Source organism: Peromyscus maniculatus, chromosome 5 (assembly GCF_049852395.1).
Source record: "Peromyscus maniculatus bairdii isolate BWxNUB_F1_BW_parent chromosome 5, HU_Pman_BW_mat_3.1, whole genome shotgun sequence".
Classification (NCBI taxonomy): Eukaryota; Metazoa; Chordata; class Mammalia; order Rodentia; family Cricetidae; genus Peromyscus; species Peromyscus maniculatus.
Window position 1 is genome coordinate 19,111,216 of NC_134856.1, and position 22,585 is coordinate 19,133,800.

The 22,585-nt window shown below is 45.2% G+C and overlaps 1 protein-coding gene and 1 long non-coding RNA gene across 2 annotated transcripts in view; one reads left to right on the forward strand and one right to left on the reverse strand.

The window, feature by feature from the left end:
* The window catches only part of Abcc12 (ATP binding cassette subfamily C member 12), a 993,341-nt gene that overhangs the window by 253,209 nt on the left and 717,547 nt on the right, over window positions 1-22,585 (forward strand). The window lies entirely within an intron of this gene.
* Window positions 2,127-4,205, reverse strand: LOC143273253 (uncharacterized). Its single transcript, XR_013051178.1, has 2 exons — window positions 4,120-4,205; window positions 2,127-2,572 (listed from the first exon to the last, which is right to left on the reverse strand). It is a non-coding gene; the product is annotated as an uncharacterized LOC143273253 (long non-coding RNA).

Here is a 22,585-nt window from a genome sequence, read left to right on the forward strand (position 1 = left end):
CAGAAGGTTTCAGTTCGCTATAATCCCATTTATCTATTTCTTCTTTTGTTTCCTGCAATCCTGGGGATATATTAAAATTGTCATCAGTTCTACCAATATCTGAAAGTGTTCCCTGTGTTTTCTTTTTGTGATTTCATGTTTTACATTTAGGTATTTGACGCATTGTGAATTGGTCTTTTGTAGGGTGAGAGGGATAAAGTTTCAATCTTCGGTGCTTGGTTTTCTGAGCACCACCAGCATGGTCGGTCCTCTCTGCAGTGAGCCTTTTGGCACCTGTGGTAAAGCCATTAGGCTATGAGATGCAGACTCTGTGCCCTCCCGGGGTCTGGTCTGGCATGGCCAGCATGCCAGGCTGTGTCCATCTTTTCTAGACTGGAGCTTCGTCTGGCACTCCGCGGTCCTTCAGACTGACTTTCCTCAGCCCCTCTTCCCAGCCTGCCGCTGCTTGCTCCCCTCCAGCAGCAGCTGGTTCCTGGGGTCCAGAGGTTCCGCTGCAAGCCCGTCCTTCTCTCTTCCCCCTGCTAACCTCAGCTGTACAAGAGGATCTGGGCCGCAGATGTCTTCTGGGGTTGCGTGGAACTATGTGCCAGGTTCTTACTCCCTTGTCACTTGGGAGTGACTTAATACAAGAGGGTAGATGGGATTTTTTGCCTTCCTCAATCTAAGTGGGTTTTTTTTTTTTATTACCATCTTAGCGATCACATTGAAGGGACTTTGCAAAGAAGTTGCATTTTACAAAAAGTACATGCATATTCTTATATTTAATTTTTAATGGTGACTATTTAGACTCCCCAGAGAATAATTCTATTTGAAAAATAATGAATGTTTAAAATTTTCGTGTTCTGGTACATATAAAAGACAAATGGTTTTGCCTTTTGACTGGGCAAACTCACTTATGAGACTATCTCCAAAATAACTCATTGACTGATACTACTCTGTTGCATATGCTTACAAAAATGAAAATCTGCATATATGTCTCACAAGACACATTCTATGGGAACAATAGAGGCGTCTGTGATGAAGGAGAGAGGCTAAGGGCAAAGCAGGCTTGGTGCCTTGCAGAGATGTCCACTGTAACGTTTATGTCACCAGTCTTCATCTGCAAAGTGGGACAATAAAAGACATGGTTATAGCTGGTGAGTCACGGAGAGGTTAACGGTAACCCTCAGAGCAGGCAAAGGATTGGAGGAAAGGCTGCCCTGCTGCCTTAGCTCGTGCCTTGTATGTGTGCAATAAATGTTAGCTTCTGCTGGCACTGTTGTTTTTAACATAGTGAAGTGTGTGTGTGTGTGTGTGTGTGTGTGTGTGTGTGTGTGTGTGTGTAAGATCATGGAATTACATGTAGTATCTTCCCATTTCTTTTTTTAATCCCCATTTTTCTTTTTCCTGTATCGCTTTTCAATAAATAAAATCAAGATTAGAAAGTTATCTCCACAACAAGACAGAAGCATTTCAGTAGCCCATCTGACTATATCAGCATCCAGGCACTGGTGATTTTTGAAGGTTACCAGGGATGCTAAAAGGTAGCCTCTAATGAGAACTTTGGGTTTGGTGATTCTCTGATGAGTGGCCAGGCTGAACGGCAGGAGCCAGTAGCTTTTCGGGCATCTCTCTGGCTTTCTTCCTCCATCCTTGATTTCACAGGGCCTTCTCATCCCTGAGCTTATGACTAAGTCAGGGGAGACAAACAAGAACTGAAGTAGGATCCTGGGGAGGTAAGGCAGAAACAGAGATGGAGGATGGTAGAGTAGGCCAATAGGACAGGACTTCCTCCACACATGAGAAAATTGTCTTTTTGTACACAGAGGTCTCTTAGCCGCCAGACCAGGGGTAGCCCCACAGTCTATTTTCACTCCTGTCTCCTTTCCCCTCTAATAATCAATACTCACCAGAAGCCCACAGAACACAGTATGGGAGCAAGGCTTAGTCCACATTTTCTAGATTTCAGTTTGTTGATCTGCTGACAAATTTCTATGAAGAAATGACAAAGAAATGAACAGTCCTGGTTTATTTCATTCTCTCTCATTTTCTCACTGGCAAATATAACATATTTTTATAATCCTCTTCAAATCTGGCTTTAGAATTCAGTAGGATAAAATAAATAAGAGGCAATAAAAGCCAATCAGTTATATTCTACATTTGCTTTTTTATTGAATCCTTCATTTACTCAATCAGTTAGCATTTATTCCTTTCATTTTAAGAAATCTCTGTAGAAGATCCCTGGGTGCCCTTTAGAAGCCACAGAAGACGACAAACCATGCTGTTGCTCCTTTAAGAAACATATTCACCACTGTTGGTAGATAAAGGAGAAACATCTGAGACAATGAAGAGCCAGGTGTGATAAATGGCTGATAAACACAGTCAAGGGCCGGATGGCGCAAACACTCCCAGCTGCCAGGCAGGGTAGGTGGCTTCCATCCACAACTCTTCAGGGTCCAGCTGCATCCTCAAGGTGGTGAGTGGGGCAGTCCAACTTCAAGGACTCCAGCCCAGGCTCTGGACTCTGCTGGGCAATTTGCCTAACCTCCTTGTGCCTTCAGGGTAAATGGGGATAACAAACGTACTCAGTGGGCTGCAGAGAACAGTGAAAACACAAAGAAATCACAACCAGCACTCAGCTTGTCTTAATTACTGAACACACTTCATGGCCTGGCACATAGAAACTCCTTCTCACTGTTAAATGGCATCTTACCTCCATTTTAAAAGTGAGAAAACTGAGTTTGAGACAGTTTGTTATTGTTTTATCCTGACACAAGCTACACCCTGGAGTCTATGTGCTTCCTGCTTCCTGCTGGCAAAATCAGACACTGAAGCATTAGGAGGCATCTTGCAGCGAGCTTTCTTGGACCACCACCAGCCCCTAAATCATGACATGGAAACTTATTGTTAATTATGAATGCTCAGCCTTAGCTTAGGCTTGTTTCTTAGCTACCTTTTTCTTTAACTTAATCAACCCATTTCTATTAACCTATGTGCTGCCCTGAGGCTGGTTTACCTCATCCACGTACTATTGTCCATCCTGCTTTCCTGCTTCCTCCATATCTGGCTAGCTGGCCCCTGGCTGGCTTGGTTGCAGCTGGCTGGTTGGTTCCCCTTTTCTTTCTGTTTACCAGCCCTGCCTATCCTTCCTCTGCCTAGATATTGGCCAGTCAGCTTTTTATTAGACCAGTCAGGTGCCTTAGGCAGGCAAGGTAAACCAGCAACACATCTTTATATAGTTAAACAAATGGAGTATAGACAAATGCAACACACCTTTACATAATTAAACAAACACAGCATAAACAAATGCAAAACATCTTTGCATAATTAAACAAACATTCCACAACATTATCGCAACGATCGGACGTTTTGTCTGTAGTATACAAATTCTTGTCACATTCAAGGTCGAATTTGACCAGCTTGGTTGTATTTACTTCTTGATTTCTAATAAAAAAAAAATGTTGTAAGGAATACTACATTCCTCCTCTGCTAACCTACTACCAGATTCAGCATGGGCAGAAGCTAAAGCCTAGCACACTGTGTGGTGGATTTAGCTTTTGCTAGTATTTAAAAAAAAAAAAAAAAGTTTTTGGGCTGCACGCTGCTGGATGGAAGCATAGACACTGCTTCCCATAGTCAGTGGTGAGCCTAGTTCCAGAGCTGGCAGTAAATGTAGTTCTGCCATGTTGGGAAGCAGAGGTGGGCTGAGCCAGCAGCCAAAGCTGCAGTTTCGGTCCTAGTAATGCTGCAGTTTAAAGCAATAGATTCACAGTAAGGCAGATTCAGATGGAAAATTTTCAGCTACACCAGGATCCAACACCAGCCTTTCCCCAGTGACCCCACCTCTTCTCTTTTCTGCTCCTTAGAGCCCACACAGCCACAGGAGCACTTAGAACTGTACCCAGTGACTCTCCCTGTCAGCTCATCTACTCCTCAAACCATCCTGATTGGGTGACCCTTGCTTTTTGGGGGAAGAAACTTGGGCTCAGAAAGCTGAATGTGGCCCTGGCTCTCCAGTCTGTGCTGCAATATGGCTCATACAGGCCGGGTCCCACCTTAGCAATAACTAAGTACTCATTCCGCAGCACCATCAGTACAGAACCAGCTCCCATCCCAAACAGCTTATAGCTGAAAACCCACACAGAGCAGTGAGCCCCTGTGAAACAGATGAAGTAATGAAAGATCCCCTGTCTCTGACGGTGTATGCTGCAATCACGTGAGTGCTCCCTGTCACCATGGCAGCGCTGTTGTCAAGTCAAAGCTTCGAGAACCCTCGCTCGAGGGCTTGGCATTCTGGGAGGTAAGGGGAAACCTTCCTGGAAGAAATGGTTCTCGAGTAGAAATCTGAAGAAGAGTAAACATTATATAAAGTAAGGGACAGGCAGAAAAGAAACAGAAAATATCACGAACCAAAGCTTTGTTGAGGATTAGCTCAGCAGCCAGAGTCAGTGCCGGGTGAGATACACATGTGACCAGAGAGACAAGCGGGGCCAGGCCATGAATGGCCCTGTAGACAGTGTTTGCCTTTGCTAGTTTTACTATGTAGCTCAGACTGGCCTTGAACTTGCTTGTAGCTCAGGTTAGCCTCAAACCCATCCTCTTGTGTTAGCCTTACTAAGACTACAGGTGTCTGCTACCACGCCTGGCTCAAGGATTTGGATTCTCAAAACTAAATGTTTTTAAACAGAGGGAAACATAAGATCTATGTTTCAGGAAGCTTGTGACATGGGAAACAAAGTGCAGACATAAACAAAATAGATGATAGCCTTAGGTAGAAGGTGATACAGGATGCTGTGCTGATGATGGGGCTCAAACAAGTGGTCCTGTGAGCTGGTCACGTGATGGAAGCAATGGTGACCAGTGATGGAGTGGGCAGGAAGGTGGGAGATGACATGTCAGAGAAGATGCCTGGTTTCTTATTAGGAGGCTGGTGGAGAAGGAAAACTGAGTTTGAGAACTTTGGCATGTTCCAGGGAGATGTCTGGAAGCCAGGTAGGCATGTGAGTTTGAGATTCAGGGACAGGTGTGGCTTTTCTACTTAAAGGTTGTGAGCCATCTGCCTACAGGAGATAATTGAAGTCATGAGCACAGAGAAAATTCTCAAGTGGTGAATGAATGGACTAGGGATCAGGACCAAGCCCTGCGAGTCCTTAGTGTTTCATAGCCAGGAACATATGAGAGGACAGAGATAATGGTCAGAGCATTAGGTGAAAAACCAGGGCAAGCACAATTTACATGATGGCATTTACTGGAGTCTTAACCCGAGCTTTGACATAGAACACATCAAAGAGCAGTAGAAATGGAGTCGCTAACGGCAGTGAACATCAGGAGCATGAATGCTAGACATCTATTCGGCGTCTTCCACTGAGCACAAACAACCTTGGTATTTGGGTTCAGACCAAGCTGCTTGAAAGAAAAAGTGGTCATTTGTCCAACTAACCCACCTCTAGCATTCCAATCTGGCAGAGGAGAGAAAGAATGTGAATGTGTTGACAATCTTTGGTCTAAAGGTCATGACAAGAAAGGAAGCAATTATCTGTCGCTGCTATCAAACCCCTGTGTCCACCAAAGGTGGTGAATTCCCAGGTGGATACAAGGTGCACCTAATGAAGAGCCCATCTGTTACAAGATGAATCAGGGCTCTGAGAGCATCACAGCCGCCTATGACAAGACCACTTTGTCCTTTCAAGCATGCTCTAAAGACTCGGGAAAGGCTTCATTTTGCACCTGACATTAAAGCACCATTAAAGGATTCTGAATCCATTCTCAAAGCCAAGCGGTTCTGAGGCTGGCAGGAGTCACGAACTCATCCCATTACGTTCAGATGGAGGGAGACATAAAGAAAAGAACAAAGTCCTGTTTAAAGAACAGAGGAGCCTGGGAATGAAAGAAGAGGAAGGTAATTCCCAGGGAATGGCAGCATAAAAATAGCCCACAGTGTGCCTGGTGTCTGGTCATGACATATGTGCTCAGATATGTTGCCATGGGAGACTGGTAGCCCTCTCTCGCAAACTCCAGGTACAAGCCGTTATTACCATCTTGGGGTGAGCATGGGGTGATTTTCAGCCATGCTTTCTTGCTAGCATGCCGGAGGATCCACAGTTCATACCTGATGTACATGGTAACTGGGCCTAACTCTGCTTCTTGTCTTTGGGTAGCTAGTAAGCTCATGACCTGTCATGCTGGCTAATTTCATGTTAACTTGACACAGGGTTAAGTCATCTGTGAGGAAGAAACTCTAATTGAGAAAATGGCTCTATAAGATTAGGCTGTGGGCAAGTCTGTAGGGAATTTTCTTAATTAGTGATTGATGTGGGAGGGCCTAGCCCATGGTAGGTGGTGCCATTCCCTAGGCTGATGGTCCTGGGTTCTATAACAAAAAGCAGGCAGAGCAAGCCACGAGGAGCAGGCCATAAGGAGCAAGCCAGTAAGCAGCACCCCTCCATGGCCTCTGCATCAGCTCCTGCCTCCAGGTTCCTGTCCCGTTTGAGTTCCTGTGCTGACTCCCTTTGATGATGAAGAGTGATGTGGAAGTGTAAATCAAATAAACTGCTTCCTCCCCAAGTTGCCTTTGATTATGGTGTTTCATCACAGCAATAGGAATCGTACCTAAGACGCCCATCATGAAGGAAGGGCGGCCATTCTATGGTGGCCATGGGAGAAGGGTGGAAAGGATGCCGGTAGGGCAGACCTGCTGCTCAATCAGGGAGAACAGAACAATGGCCACATCAATTGCATCTCACCATCTATGGTGGGCCATAGACTATACACCACACTATGTAGGTTGTCACTAAGGCTCCCAAGAACCATACAAACCAGACTCTACTCACTGTTTATAGGTAAGAAAACTGAGTTCAGTGACGATCAACACTATTCAGGTCACCTGATGAACAGGTGACCTAGTCATCTGTGTCTACCCTCCAAGTCCCCCCTCCTTGCTTGGTACTCCTAATACATCTGTGGTCACAATGCAGTGTGCAGCCTAGTAAGGAAGAATGCACCTACTCATCTACACCCATGTCCTTTTTAGGGTGTTGCCTCACCCCACCAGGCTACTTTGTATTGGAAAGGAGATATAGAGGTCTTCCCACTGTGAGGGGACCTTCTGCCGGATCCCTAGCCAGAGGTTTGGCCCCTAGACTAAGCTTGGTGAGCCCTGTTTTTCCCCCTGGATTGTTGGTGCCCACTGAGGGGCCAGGGCATGCCAGTTTCAGAGCTCACCCAGTAGTTTACTGAGTACTTCTGCCTCGTCTATGCCCGTTCTTAGTTCCTCTCAGCTCTGCTGTGTGCAGCCAGTTCATGTCATTTACAGTTAGAGAGCTCTCATTAAAGAGCCTGATGTCTAAAAGAGTTCTTAATTCCCTTTATAAAATTGGTAAAGTATGTTAATGACCAATTTGAGGGTACTGGGGTCTGTGAGACCTTGGCGGGAGGGTTAACCTAATAACTGCGGGCACAGTAGAACACAGTGGAAGTGACGCCACAACAGTCCTTGAAACTGCTCTTAACTAGCTTTGAATCTTCCATTTCTGGCCTTCTGGACCACTCACTCATGAGACTCTCCCTCTTGTGGTCCACTTAGAGTACCTTGGAGCCTAAGTCACTTTGAGAGGCCACAGAAAGGATAGCCACTCAGTAATCCATACCCCCAACTCAGAGGCTAACAGGTACCATGGCAACCACAAGGGCACACCATCTAGGATTTCTAGACTTTGACAACGGGACTCCAGCCTCACTGTGGCCACAGTTGCATGAGAGCCCCTACGAGTGACTCTCTCAGTATCCCACAGGAGTGTGGGCAACAGCAACAGTGTGCTTGTTTCCGGCTCCTGCGTTTCTAGGCCAAGAGTCATATAGTAATAGATAAGTGGAACAGGCTTCTCAGAGTTGGGACTGTTAGGCGGAAGGAAGATATTCTTACCATTCCACTGGATACTGTCAAATATCTCCCCTGGATGCTGCCCAATTCACACATCCAGCGAGGGTAGATGATAATAAAATATGGGCTTCTGGAGCCAAGTGCCTAGTATTTTTCAAATTTGTAAGAAATCAAGGGTACTCATATATCATCTAGAATTCACAATTTCAAAACTGTTGTCAAGGAAAAAGAATGATAGAAAAGGCAGTTGAAAAGCAGGACACGTTGCTTGAAACACATTTTCACACCTTTCATGATATTTTTGGCCCATTAATCATTTTGCTCTAATGGTGGCAAATATTGCTAATATTTGTGGCAACAGTAACTACACAGTGGCGTCAGAATGAATTTCATTTGTGCAGCAAATTCTGATGGAGATGCTTCTCCATGCAAAGTAGTGAGTCCTGAAGATACCTGTGGCAGGAAGGAGCAGGCTGCACCAGTGGTTTATAAGAGGTCAGTTTGCTTCCTCTTTTTTGGAAAATGGGAAAAGCCCAGCATAGACTCTGTACCATTATAGAGGCCCACAGAGGTTTCCTAGTGAACTTACTCAGGCTCTGAGAATCTGGGCTTGCTTAACCCAGCAGGGCTGCATAAGGGGATGAATGACCATGGGTGTGGTTACCAGGTGTTTGGAAGGGTCTACACTTCTATGTGCAGTGTGCTTTGATCTAGCAAGGAGGAGGTCTTTTGCCCCACCCCTTGACATTATTATAAAAAGCCCATTTGAAGAGGCAGGAGGGACCGTTGGCTTTTGATCCAGCTCCTCCCAAAGCTGTCCTGTGTTTCTGTCTTTCTCCTCTTCACTATCTTTTTATCTAAAAGTTTCTTATCCTCTCTCCTCATAGGAACCCTTTTTAAAGGTGGAAGCTGGCCTCCTGCATATCTTGACTTGACTTCCAGAACAGTGAGAAACTAGCTTTCTGTTTAAGTCAGCCAGCCTACCCAGCCTATGGCATTCACTTGGGCAATGTCAGTTTAGCAGGAATCCCCTTATTGTGAATGCTTCCTGGTAGAGATGTTCAGTTCACTGCCCCCTCCTGCTCCTTGACTCTAAATCTGGACCTGTCCTTACTTTATTCTGAATTGAGCTCAACCTCCAACTCCTGTTACAATGCCTCTGTTGCTATAGCCTTTAACATCCATCCTTACTGCTTTAACCAGTGTTTACAATAGTTTTTCATCTACAAGTGTGCACTAAAGGCATAGATCCTTTGCCTCCTTGTGCTTTGAACATCAACATTATATTATGGTTGCAGTATTCACATGATTGTCTCTTCTGATTATATCACTTGGGTAGGGAGGAAAAGCCTGTGTCTGTGTCTTTGTGTCTCCAGAACTGAGCACAGCCCTGGCATGCATAAGTTTGAACAAGACTGATTAACTCACTACTCAGACACAAAACACTGGCTGGTTATTCCTGGGGCTGGGGGGGGGGGGGTCCTTGGAGGACGCCAAGGGATCAGAAAAGACAGGAACAGTGAGAGGTCACCGAACTGGGAACAGCATAAACGGGACAGAGCAGAGTAGCATTTGGGGAAAGGGCTCACCAAGTTTCAGTTGGTAACCGCTCAAGATTTAAGGATTTTCCTGCATATAAGATGCAATTCAACTAAAAGGTATATATATTTTTTCTAAATAAATTTCCTGATATCCAAATTAAGGAAACTGAGGATTATGATCAAGACTGGATACCTGATTCACCTACATGCCCCTGAGTCTGAGAACTTCCCATTCATGCTCTGCAGCTTGCCAATGCATCCGTGAGAGGATACAGATCCGAATCAGGTCCTGTCAGCTGTGCTATGGAAAGGCTATGTAAGGCTGGGGGAATCTACTCCCAATGTGGCAGAGCAGCAGTTTTCAGAGAAGGAGCCTGGGCTAGATAAGAACACCACAGGTGTGTTATCTGCAACCCTCTGAAGGAGACCAGCCTCTTCAGCGTAAAGTGTTTGTGCCAAGTGGAAAGGGGGTGGACTTGGATCACTGAGATTAACTGCTCAGGCCCAGCAAGGTCAGAGGCACTGTCTTTTAGGCAAACTAGAGCCTATGCAGAGGAATGCACTGTGGTTGAGGTCTGGACCCCCTGACAGCGTATCCTGTAGACCTTCTAGAAATACGTTCCCATGTGTAAGGACTGAAAGCAAGCCAAAAGCAACCCAGGGCTTAGCCACAGACCACTTTTCTGTTCAAAGGAAGGCTTCTGTGAGAGCTTTAATGACCTGCCTCCTCTCATTAGAGGCTCCCTTCCTCCTGACAGGCGTGAGGGTGGGGACCGAGACCTTCCATGTCACCTGACTGCAATGGCAGGTGCATTTCCCAGTCTCCATCTGCACCGACTAACCCTGATTGCCACTTTGGGAAGTAGAGCAGACTTGGCTCATCTCAAAGGGCCCACAGAGAGACAGCATCTGCCTGCATCCTGCCTGCTTCTCCTGGTGACCGAGCACTGAAGTAGCCCCAGGGGTGGATGTGGGTGTGAAGGAGCCGGCAGGGCCTGCTCAGTCACCACCCCCATCCTGGAGCACCTTCCTGTGGGTACACAAGATTCCACCAACTAGTGTCACCAGGAATTCTTATTTGTCCTAGCTTCTGTCACTCAAACCATCCTGGAAATCCTTGCTGTGAGTGCCACCTCCCTGGTTTTAATTACAGTGATCTCTGGAATTATAAAACAAACACGTAACTCATTTTACAACTAAGTCAAAGTTTGCTTTGACGGAAGCACTAGTAACGACAAAGCTTGGGGCTGGAGTTTTTAAATGTTGTATTTTTCTAGCATGGGTTGTATACATGCACATCATTAAATAAGAAGGGTGTGTCCATGACTCCCTGAATGGATTTCACATCCTACAGTGATAAAAACACTACCCTTTGGGACTGTCATACCCCCAACACTTTAGTAAAGGAAACAGCAAAGGATGGGGCATGTCTGGAGCCAGCACAGAGTTCAGATTCCCATTCTAAGCTATTCAATCTTCGGCAAGACAAAACCTCTGTAAGTTTTGGGGTTTGCATCTGTGAAGTGGGGACTTGTGCAGGTCGGGGCAGGGTGCTCAAACTAGACTCTTTCAAGGCTGTGTCATGCAGAAAGGGTCCCACTGTGCCATTGCTACAGTTTAGATCTAGAATGCTCCTCGATGGCCCATGTGTTAAACCCCAGGCGGCACTGTTAGGAGATGGAGTAAAGGCTGAAGGTGGTCCTTAGTTGTTGAGGATCCTCCTCAAAGAGGATTGTGGGCCCCGTGTGTCCTCTTTTCCGCTTTGATTCCTGAACACGGGACTTGTTTTGCTCTGCAGTCACTCCCACCATGGTGTCTAGCCCACCAAAGGTCACTGACAATGCCCCGAAACTCCCAAACTGTAGCCAAAGTAATCTCTTTGTGAGCTAATCTCTTAATGTCTACGTTATTTTGTTATAGTAACAGGAAGTCAGCCTACGTATCCATGTCTATGCACCTCAGAAATCATCCTTTCAGCTTTCAAAGTGAACCGGGCTCCTGGGTGGGAACTCCCTTAGGAGCACAGGGACAGGGTCTAGTATAGCTGGGAGCTGGCAGAGCAGGTTAAATGTCAGTGCTGGTAGTTACTGGCTGGGTGACCTTGGGACAGCGTTGGGACCTCTCTGGGCTTCTGTTTCTCTATCTGCAAAAACAATGACAATGATACTCCAAGAGGTCCTTGTGAAGTAAAGTATAAGAAGCTGGCCCTTCCCAGACTTTTCTTCGGCCTGTATTCTATGACAGCAGTCACCTGCCATTAGCCACGGTGGCTGTGACAGTCTCATACACGTCTTGACAGGAGCTTCCACTTTAGGGATGTGACAGCCGAGCAGGGGGACTCCGTGGGAAAACAGTCTCAGCCATCAACTCCATGAATTCTGACAGCAACATGTCTAGCAATGAAAACACTCATCATTTCCCACAGGGGGAAAGCATCGCACAGACCTCTGTAAATGAGAAATAATTCATGCATGAAGAGAGTCATTCCAGGGAGATATTATTAAAATCCTGCCCTTTCTTGATATTAGAACAAAATAGGCAGAAAGAACGGATGAAGGGGTAAACTCCACAGCTGCAAAGTACCAAATGGGTTCTCTTTAAAGTCTGACCTTCTGTCCCTCTCATCCCAGGCCCTTGAGAGAGATGGCAAGCCTAAAATCTACTCACAGGGACTCATTTCATTCTCACTGTGTAAAGCCACGGGGTGGAGAAGGGATGGAGTCTCCTATATTGTTGGATGCAAGGCGGGTCACCTTGGATGAGGCTGGAAGGCTTCTGGGAAGGCAAAAGTCTTCAATGGAGATGGGCAACTGGACAGGAGCCCCTTTGAGATCTTGAGATTGGAACCCCACATTTAAACCCAGACTGCCAACTTGAATGCCAGCAAGGCTACCCAGGAGTCTTAGCCTCTCTCTGTTGCTATATCAAGATGCTGGAGCTGGGTACAGAAAAGGCTTTCACTTAGCACCATTTTAAAGGTCAACGGTCAGGAACTTCATGCCAAAAGGACATCACATGACAAGACAGGAGGCCAGAGAGGGAGGAGGGATTGACCTACCCTTTTATAATCACCTCCTGAGAACCCCTGGCCACTCAGCTGATTCCTTCCCAGGGCAGCTCTCCTAATGACACAACCACCTCTAATAATTTCTACAAGATCAGCTTCGTACTTTCTGGACCAGGCTGCCAACACAGGAACCCTTAGGGACACATCCAGACATCTCCAAAGCACAACTAGCTAATTTAAATAAGTAGGGAGCACAACTAGAGAGTGCCATGTGCTTCAAAGAGGGCCACTGTTCCCAAACAGTCAACTCCTCATGTGGAAAATGGGCCCTGAGTTGCCTGATCTTCCTCTATTTCCCAAAAAGGCAAAAAGTACCATGTTTAGTCACAATTAAAAAATTTTTAAACATTAAACACACACATGCATGCACACACATGAACACACATGTGCATGCACATACATACACATGAACACACACAGAGGCACACACATCTATTGGTAACACCTGGCTCTAATAGAAATCAGTTTGACTCTGATTTGACCTTTGTGCCCTTGGTCTGCTGTCTTGCTTACTGGAATGGTTCCAGGCTGTTGTGTGGCTGGCTGTAGTCATACTATGCTCTTAAGTACCGACTTATTACTCACTTGCACAGTCCTGAGCAGCACCTGCCCCTGTTTCGTTAACGGAGGAAAGATTTGCATCCACACCTGCCTGCCAACACTATATATTTTCCTCAAACTACTCAATTTCAGGGGAGAAACGTTTTTCAATCCCAGATGTGTTTTCAGTCTGAATGTTCCCGTCTCTGCCAACATAATCTACTGTGACACTGCCTGTTTGCTTGACAAATGACAAGACAGCGACTTGGCTGGGAAGATAGACTCTTAGCCATGGGCTGGCCTACTGTGTCCTGAAGGAGCCTCTGAGTTTTCGGGGAGCTCAGCCTCTGTTCCCACCCCTTGCTGGCTCCCTGATGCACGGCTCTCCCCACGGCGAAACTGTCTTCTTTTTATTGTAAACTCAAGCTATGTTTTTCCATTTCAGTCATTTGGCTGCAGCCTCCCCAGAGGGTGATGCATTTTGACATCCGTATTTGGGGCTGACATTAGGAGGCTCCTGGAGAAATCAGCCCTGACAGGATATCCCTTCTGCATGGATGGCACACAGTATGTACAAGCTGTTCATGGCCCTACTTCTTTTCTTTTAATTGACAAAAATTGTGTACATTTATATACAGCACAATGTTGGTTATACACATATATTATAGAATGGCTAAATCAAGGTCATTATGTATACATCACCTCAAGAGTTTTGAGGTGTGTGGTGAGAATACTTAAAATCTACTCTCAACAGTATACATTATGGCATTATTGACAATAGTCACTGTGTATAGCTCATCTCCTGACTGTGCATTATTGACTACAGTCACTATGTACAGCTCATCTCCTGACTGTGCATTACTGACTATAGTCACTGAGTACAGCTCATCTCCTGACTGCATTACTGACTACAGTCACTGTGTACAGCTCATCTCCTGACTGCATTACTGACTACAGTCACTGTGTACAGCTCATCCCCTGACTGTGCATTACTGACTACAGTCACTGTGTACAGCTCATCTCCTGACTGCATTACTGACTACAGTCACTGTGTACAGCTCATCTCTCCTGACTGTGCATTACTGACTACAGTCACTGTGTACAGCTCATCTCCTGACTGCATTACTGACGACAGTCACTGTGTACAGCTCATCTCCTGAACTTGTTCCTCTCAAAGGATGCTTTGTCTTAGCTATTTATAAAGACAGTTCTACTCAGTGTGAAACCAGATTATCTTAGGGGATCTGAGCTATTTGAAGACCAGGCCTGTCTTAGTAACTTTGTCAGAAAAATGGTGATAATATTCTATAGTCCTTGTGGGGATTAACTGAGACAAGTACAGATAATTTGTAGTTTTATGTGAAGAGGAGATATTGGCTCATTCTTTTATTTTTTTTTTATGATTTCTGTTTGTATTTGTACATGTGTGTAGTTCCCTTAGAGGCCAGAAGAGGGCATCATATCTTCCTGGAACTGGAATTACACAGTTGTGAGCCACCATGTGAGTGCTGGGAATCAAACCCTGGTCTCTGCAAGAGCAGTGAGGTCTGTTAATCACTGAGGCACATCTCCAGTCCCTCTGTTTCTTATTGAAAAAAAAAAAATTACCCCCAAGTCAATGGGCAAATAGAACTGGAAGAATTATACCTACTACATTTCAAAAGGTAAACGTTTTAAACATTTTAAACTTTATTATTAGATTTGCAGCTTTTCTTTTCCTACACTCATCTTGAATTTATTTAACATCGCTCTTCATTAGGACACCAACATTTCCATGGTGTATGTCATTCATCTCCACATGGAAGCAAGTCACAGTATGCCCTTGAGTATATGTTCTACCTTCTCTTAGTTTCAGTTTACTGATCTGTGAAATGGGATAACTTAATACCCCAAGGCCCAGGATCAGAGCGAGACAAAAGCTGCTACACTATTCAAGCACCCCAGAGAACAGAAAAACTGTGTGCACACTAACACCTCATTCAGAGACGCTTATCTGAGAGTCCCAGGAGCCTCCACTCTTGGCTTTTGCATGGAAATGACTTGGAGCTCTGCTTGTCAGCAGCCAGGGAGACTGTAAGAAGCTGAGTCCTTCTGAGGAACATGGCACATAGTGGGCAGAGGGCTGAGCCCAGGGGCAGACAGATAGATTTCAGAGTCATGTGGGCACTTGGCTGGGGCACTCTCATAGCCATAGCCTCTCACCCATCTTCAATTCCCCCACTTCCTTCAAACCCCCACCTTGACTCCTCCTCATTATCTTGTTAGTCTAAACCATCTTTTACAACAGCCTCCTCTCTGGCCCCTGTTTCCCTCTCTCCCCTTTCTGCATTTATTGAAATTGCCAGAGTAATTTTCTATCATATAAATCAGATCAAGGACTCCTCAATTCAGGAGCCTCCAGTAGCTTTCCACTTACAGAGAATAAATGCTGGGTCCTGTGACCGGCCTCAGAGACCTGCCTGAAATGACCCCTGGCTCCATCTCTGCCTCAGTACCCACAGCTACAGCCTATCAAGCAGTAACTGCAGTCCTGAATCAGGGAATCTGATACCATTGCATGGACAGGAAATGTAGCTGAAAGCATCAAAGTAACTCCCTAAGGCCACACAATTAGGAAGTGATGAAGGCGGGATTTGGATTTGAGCTTCTCTTTTGCATTGGTCTTTTTAAATGTTATCCCATTATTTGTTGGCTAACTCTCTATGCCCATGGATTCCACTTCAACAGATTCAATCAACTGCAGGTCAAAAATATTTGAAAAAATTATTTGCACTGCACATATAGAGACTTTTGTTGTTTTGTTTCCTAGACAATACAGTGTAAGCTGGGTGTGGTGGTGTATACCTTTAATGCCAGCACTGTTGGGAAATATTTTTTTAAGGTGTGTTACTTTTGTTTATGTTGCATTTGTTTAACTCTGTGAAGCTGTGTTACTGTGCCTGTCCAAAACACCTAATGGGCTAATAAAGAACTGTAGAGCCAATAGCAAGGCAGGAGAAAAGATAGGCAGGGTTGGCAGGCAAAAAGAATAAATAGAAGGAGAAACCTGGGAGGAAGGGAGAAGGAGCAAGAGAAGGAGGAGGACCCAGGGGCCAGCTACCCATCTACATAGCAAGCCACGGAGTAAGAAACAAAGAAAGGTATACAGGAATAGAAAAGGAAAAGCCCAGAGGCAAAAGATAGATGGGTTAATTTAAAGTTAAGAAAATCTGTCTAGCAACAAGCCAAGCTAAGGCTGGACATTTATAATTAAGAATAAGCCTCCATGTGTGTTTTATTTAGGAACTAGTGGTGGGCCCCCTGAAAGACCAAAAACGAGCAATAACACAGCACTTAGGAGGCAGAGACAGGCAGATATCTTTGAGTTTGAGGCCAGCCAGGTCGACAAAGCAAGTTCCAGGACAGGCTCCAAAGCTACACAGAGAAACCTTGTCTTGAAAAAACAAAACAAAACAACAACAACAAAAACCAAGACAATATATTGTAAACAACTACTAGAATGGCAACTACATTGTATTATGTATTAAGCATAACCAGAGATAATTTAAAATCATGAGATGATGTACATAGACTATAGGCAAACCTACCATCTTATAGAAGCATAGAAATATGGATTTGATATCTGCAGTGCTCCTGATAAAAACAAACAAAACAAACAAAAAACAAACAAACAAAAAACCCTCACTAGTTTTAATGAAAACTTAGTTTAGGAAAAATCAATTTAAATGTTGTAAGCCGTGTCCAGGGCTTCAGGAATTTGCAGAAAAGAGAATGCAGAGGGAAACTCTGACTCATCAGGCAGCAGCATTCAAGTTAACGGCACAGAAAATGTAGTTGAGCCATCAGAAAATTGTTTTAATGTCCAAAGTTTCTGCTATTGTACTGCCATTAGCATGATGCTAATGAAACGTAATAAAATGTGGCTTGCAAAGGAAACCCATCTGCTCTGAAAGTTCAATTAACATGATGAAGACGGATCTCTCACACGGTAAACTTGCGTTTGATGCATGTTCTGTGCTTTATGGATTATTACAGAAGTGCTAATGCAGTCAAATAAAGTCAAGTCATATCCACTTAACACGTGCAGCCTGCTCAACAGCCCGGAGCTCTGCTCAGGAGGGAAAGGAAGGACCTTGGACTTGACCCCTTCCTGGATGGCACAACAGCTCTGCCCTCCATTCTTCAGGACAGAGCAGCTCCTCCACCTCTACTTCCCTCCACTCCACAGCATCCACCACCAACAGAGAGGTGAAGGTAGCTATGACCATGGTGTGCCCAACAAAATGCAAGGCTCTTGGGTTGAAAGACCAGTGTCCACCTTGGTTTGCTTGTAAGCAGCTGAGAGCTGATTTGCAGGGGCTCCTTTTAATCTCTTCTTCCAGGAGCTCATCATCAAATTGGAAGATGATGGTCAGGCTTTTATCAAGTGCAAGTCACCATGAGAGGGAAGAACAAATACAAGGAGGAGAGAAGGCACCATTCAAGCTCTGGGAAGGCCTTGGGAGCAAAAGTGACCTGCTCTGCAAAGGTCTGATGCAGGGCTTTTGTTCTTAGAACACAGTTCCTTTTCCTTTCTTCATATCCCACTCAAGTCCAGGTGGTGTGTGCAAGGTGGTAGGCAGAGGACACAGAGAGGAAAAGCCAGGCTTTCTTTTCCTTCAGTAGTGCAGACATGCACCATGATGATTAGTCTGCAGATCCAGCCCAGGAGAACCACATCAAAACACGGGGAAAGACAGAGCCTGAAGCCCCCGTGTGAGCATCTGGGTCCAGTTGTGTCTGAAAGTGATAGATTGTCTGCCCCCTTGTCAGGTTTATGATTCACCTTTAAAAGCCTAGTTATGAGTTGATGCTCTTGCTGAGGAGTTCCAGATGTTGTTAAAGCAGATGTCACAGAAGATTCTAGAATTTCCAGAGCACTGGTGCTGCTGTGGGCAGGGGGCTTACAACCCCAGGAATGTTGCAGAACTGCTCCAGGGCCTCTGAGGCTCTTATCCTTCAGGGACTAGACTCCTGCTGGCTCATATTTGGTGTTCCCATTTTGGTCGACTCTGTTTTGCCTGAGTTACATCTTCAGGAAGCCACTAACTTGTGAGCAACCTGCTTTTCTCCACTGAGTTCTGCCCCAGTGCCTGGTGTTCTGGACATGTTCCTGGAAGAGAGAGTGAGGCAGACGCAGTTCCACTTGGCATATCCAACCCTGGAGTTCACAGAAATGGGGCTCATGGAATCTTACCTGAAGTCAGTGTCCTACAATCATGGTCCCTGTGGCTGCCTCCCACATTGGTAGCTTTCAAAGAGTAGCTGAGTAGGAAGATGCGGAAATGGAGAAGGGAGAGTCTATAAAGATTTCTAATACTGGCTTGACCTGGAAACAAAGCCCAGTTCCGTGGCCCCGATGGGTTTCCTGCCTTCCCTGTGTCCTAGTGTCCACCTTGACAGTGTGGTCAATCCATCTTCACAGAATCACTATGAGAACTCCCGAGCTAAAGTTCAAGGCTGCTTATCTCAGGGCCTGCCACACGAAGTTTTCTATAAATTTAATTTTCATATCTAGGCACTGAGCTAGGAGCATTGGCGTGCTTTCTAATCACAGTAATCTCTGTTACGGATGCATTATTTTTCTTGACTCAAAGGCAAGGGCTGCATCAGTCAGCTTTGTGGTTTCAACAAATGGGAAGAGATTTGCTGTCTTAAGCAGAAAGGGGAAAGTGGGAAGAGCTGCTGTGTAATGCTGTCCCCCAGGCATGGCAAGGCCGTTGTTGTCTTGACATAAAAGCAGCTGTAGTCAACCAACAGAGATCTTCACAAGACTGGGCCCACCTCCATTCCCTCAGGCAGCACAAGAAAGTCTCAAGGTCATTGGAAGAGGGCCCTCTTTGAGGGTATAGCCAGCTTTAAGTTTCCCATTGACTCAGAGTTTCTATTGCTGGGACGAAACACATAACCAAAAAGCAAGTTGGGGGAGGAAAGGGTTTATTTAGCTTACATTTCCACATTGCTGTTCATCACTGAAGGAAGTCAGGACAGGAACTCAAACAGGGCAGGATCCCGAAAGCAGGAACTGATGCAGAGGCCATGGAGGGGAGCTGCTTACTGGCTTGCTTCCCATGGCTTGCTTAGCCAACCTTCTTATAGAATCCAGGACCAGTAGCCCAGGGATGGCACCACCCACCACAGGCTGGGCCCTTCCCCGTCAGTCACTAATTAGACAATGCCTTATAGTTGGATCTCATCGAGACATTTCCTCAACTGAGGCTCCTTTCTGATGACTCTAGCTTGTGTCAAATTGACACACAAAACCAGCCAGTATGCCCACATTCATGTAAATAACTCCAGCTCACATCTTTGTCACCAAGCTGGACGCGTAATCATTTCTTTGGCCTGTTCTATTGGTACCTTATCTGGGACAAATAGATACGTGTTCATGTCTCCCCCCAAAAATCAGTGCAACAAGAGCTTTCAGAAGTTCAGAGACCACTAGGCTATCAGAGGGCCAGGCCTGGTGTGGGGTGTTCAGCAAGACTTGTTTGACTGACTCTACTCCCTACTCCAGTGGCAAGGATCCAACTCCAGATGGTCCCTCCAGCTTTTACTAACCATCAAGGTCATAGAAGACAGCAGATGAACTAATATCTCATTCCTGTATGCTGACTGAGCCAGAGCTAACAGGATGGAGGCAGGATTTAAGCCCCTTGACATCCAAGGTGAGAGGCAACCATAGGGATGAAGCCTTCAAACTGTACAGGTGACACATCCCAATTAGAGACAGGGCGTTGACAGGTAGTGTTTCATTCAAGACAGCCCATGCATCCAGAGGATGGTGCAGAGAAAACTGATGCTTTATAACTTCTTGTCTATGAAACATTCTCTACAGACTCCAGCACGTGCATGCAAGCATGAACACATGTGCACATTTGTGGCACACAATTTAATGCTAAGTTCAACATTTGGTCTTCCATACTTCCGAGACAAACTTCTGCAAAGTGAAGGAAGTGTGGTGGACAGAGACACCTGCAGGGAAGTAGATATCGAATAGGAACCCAGGGCAGTCTCACAACTGTACCGAGGGGACACAAAGCAGCCCTTCTGAGAGAAGGCTTTCTAGACCGAGCTGGCCTGCAAGAAGAAGGTGCCCCGTCTAAGCAACGCAGGAGGAAGGGAGGGAGACACTGGAGGCAGAGTGGGCATGGAAGAGGAAGCAGGGCCCTCGAGGTCTGCAGAGTGGCCACACAGGTACACACTGCTCAAGAGAGGAAGTGTCCAGCAAGCGGCCTTTGGGAGCTGAGTCAGTGCAAGCTGGAGCAGCCGTGTCCTCAAATACAGGAGCTCATAAATCACCACTGACAGCCCTGTGCCTTGCACACCCTTTGTTTCGGGGACAGATGGCCCCAGGAATACACATGTGGAGTTTGTGTGATTAAAGACCTACATGTGCATTTGGAAGTGGTTAAGACAGAGATTGTTTCTATCCCAACCCCCTTGGGCCACAGAAGTGTTTCCTAAACTCAAGCTTCAAATACTAATTGTAGCCATAACATTGCCCTGCAGACTCAGGTTTTAATCCAAATAGACATATTTAGAAAATAAATTTTAGACTTTCTGTTACCAGTCTGACATATAAGGAGATTAAACGTGATGACTTTGTTGAAATAACAAACAGAAAGCTGAACAAGCCTAAAAAATCATAGCCTTCCTTAGATTTATAAGGAAGCCCATGGAGCAAGTCTCAGCTTCCCAACCTGGAGAGCTAAGACACGGGTGAATACAGAGACTCAAAGCTATTGCAGCAGAAACCCAGGAGCTGAACTTCCGTGAATTCCAGTGCACGAATAGGAAAAACCTGAATTGTAACTGCAACCGGTCTCAGAGTTAAACTCTGTGGGAACCCAGGTACAGAGGACCCTGAATTTTGGGGAATTTTCCCTGGTGACTTAAGTTCTCACAGTAAATACTGGAGAAAAATTTCCTTGTCTAGCAGGTGCAGCAGACACTAACTGTTTTGGTACAGACAAAGCATTTCACTCTTGCTGAGGTGAGCTGTCCATCTTGTCCCACTGAGGATGGGGATGGCACTCAAAAGCACTGTGATCCACTGTCTAGGTCCCAGCCCCATCAAAGGACTGAGACTTCATCACTAGTCTGATGATTTCTGTCTCCTCCATCTGGCCGTCACACTGTAAAAGGCTTGTTTATCAAAGTTCTTTTTACATGACTTGTCATGCCAGGAAGCAAATTCCAAGTCATAGTGAGAGGCAAAGAATACAGTCTGGGAGACGGAGCAAGCATCAGAACTTGACAGACTCTGTAAGGATGTTGAAATAATACCGAGAATTTAAGACAATGATGAGCAAACCCAATGGGATGGAGGAGAGACGACCCACAGCACAGGGTGGTGTCAGAGCCACAGAAGCAAAATAGTGACTGGGGAAGCCATGAGGAGGAGCCACGAAGGAATCATATCGTTGCTCATGGAAGTCACATTTCTTACTGTTGGAAAGGGCGTTAAGAATATGGAAAGGAAAAAAAAATGAGAATGAAACTGAAGCATTGAGTTGGAGCTAGCAGGAGCTTGTGAAAGGCAGAGAGAGTATTTAATGTAGAAACTATGTATCTTTATAGATGTGCACATGTGTATGTGTACCTGCAAAATTGAAGCTCTATGTGTGTATAAAGAGTTGTGAAGAGCTGAAAACGGTCACATTTGAGTAGTGATGAGCCAGCTAGCACTCTGATCTTTGTTTCTAAATACCAGTCATCACCAGTCAAGATACCATGGAGAGGCGACCCCAGCAGAGCTTACACTAAAGGACCCGGAGAATCTTATGCCCAAAGCAAGAAAATCCTCAGAGAAAGAAGGGGCAGGTTGAAGAGGAGACAGAGGGGCTTTCATTGGTCACATCTGGGACAATTTGAACATCAAAAATAGCTAATAAGAATATAAGATTATAAACAATTAAATAACATAGTAATGATGAGTCCACTCAGGTAAAAAGTAAATAGGGAAAAGCAAAGCATTTTCTCTCAGCAAAAGGAATGATTTAATTATAAATTCACCATGTGGCAGCCACCAAAATAGTAAACAATTCATCCAAGAAACTAGCCCTTAAGGATTTGGGAGGACATTGTATTATATAGTCTTAAGATTCCTTTCTATAACAAAAGATTTCACAACCATCGTGGAGTAATCCATCAGACATTGCCTTTGACAAGCAGCCTGAATTAATGGTGGTAGCATCAGGTCACATCAACATCAAGTGACATTTGCTAGGAGACAAGGCTGGGGGAACAGTATTCTTTCTGAGATACTTTGCCTAAGACGTGTAATATGATCTTTATATATATATATATATATATATATATATATATATATATATATATATATGTTTTGCTTATGTGTCTATGCACCATGTGGTGTGTGTGCCTGATGCCTGTTGGGGTCAAGAGAGGGTCAGATCCCCCAGAACTAGAGTTACAGATGGTTGTGAGCCACCATGGGAGTGCTAGGGAATGAACCTGGGTCATCTACAAAAGCAACAAGTGCTCTCACATACTGAGCCATCTCTCCAGCTCCTGTAA